This window comes from Octopus bimaculoides, chromosome 27 (genome assembly GCF_001194135.2).
Source record: "Octopus bimaculoides isolate UCB-OBI-ISO-001 chromosome 27, ASM119413v2, whole genome shotgun sequence".
NCBI lineage: Eukaryota > Metazoa > Mollusca > Cephalopoda > Octopoda > Octopodidae > Octopus > Octopus bimaculoides.
Genome location: NC_069007.1, coordinates 18,884,051 through 18,884,474, shown reverse-complemented (window position 1 = coordinate 18,884,474; position 424 = coordinate 18,884,051). Strand labels below are relative to the sequence as shown.

Below are 424 nucleotides of genomic sequence, written 5' to 3'. Positions count from 1 at the left end.
GGCGATGATGATGATGGCGATGATGATGATGGCGATGATGATGATGGCGATGATGATGATGGCGATGATGATGATGATGATGATGATGATGGCGATGACGATGATGATCATGATGATCATGATGATGGTGATGACGACGACGATGATGATGATGATAGACAGACAGACAGACAGACAGACAGACAGGCAGGCAGGCAGGCAGATATAATGATAAAAATGTAAGAAGTCTGCGTAGGCATTAAAATTGTATTATGAAACTAATGAACACCAAATTAAAGAGAACACAAAAGAGATAAGTTTTAACAAATGTTCTATTAAATAAACGCTTAAAAGGAACAGAAAATACTTACATGATTCAGGCATTATAATTATAGCGCCTATCTACATTAAATCATATATATATATATATATATATATATATATA

The 424-nt window shown here is 34.4% G+C and overlaps 1 protein-coding gene across 1 annotated transcript in view; it reads left to right on the top strand.

Moving 5' to 3' along the window:
* Positions 1 to 424, top strand: part of LOC106877374 (uncharacterized) — a 101,948-nt gene that overhangs the window by 21,262 nt on the left and 80,262 nt on the right. The gene's annotated exons all lie outside the window — the stretch shown is intronic.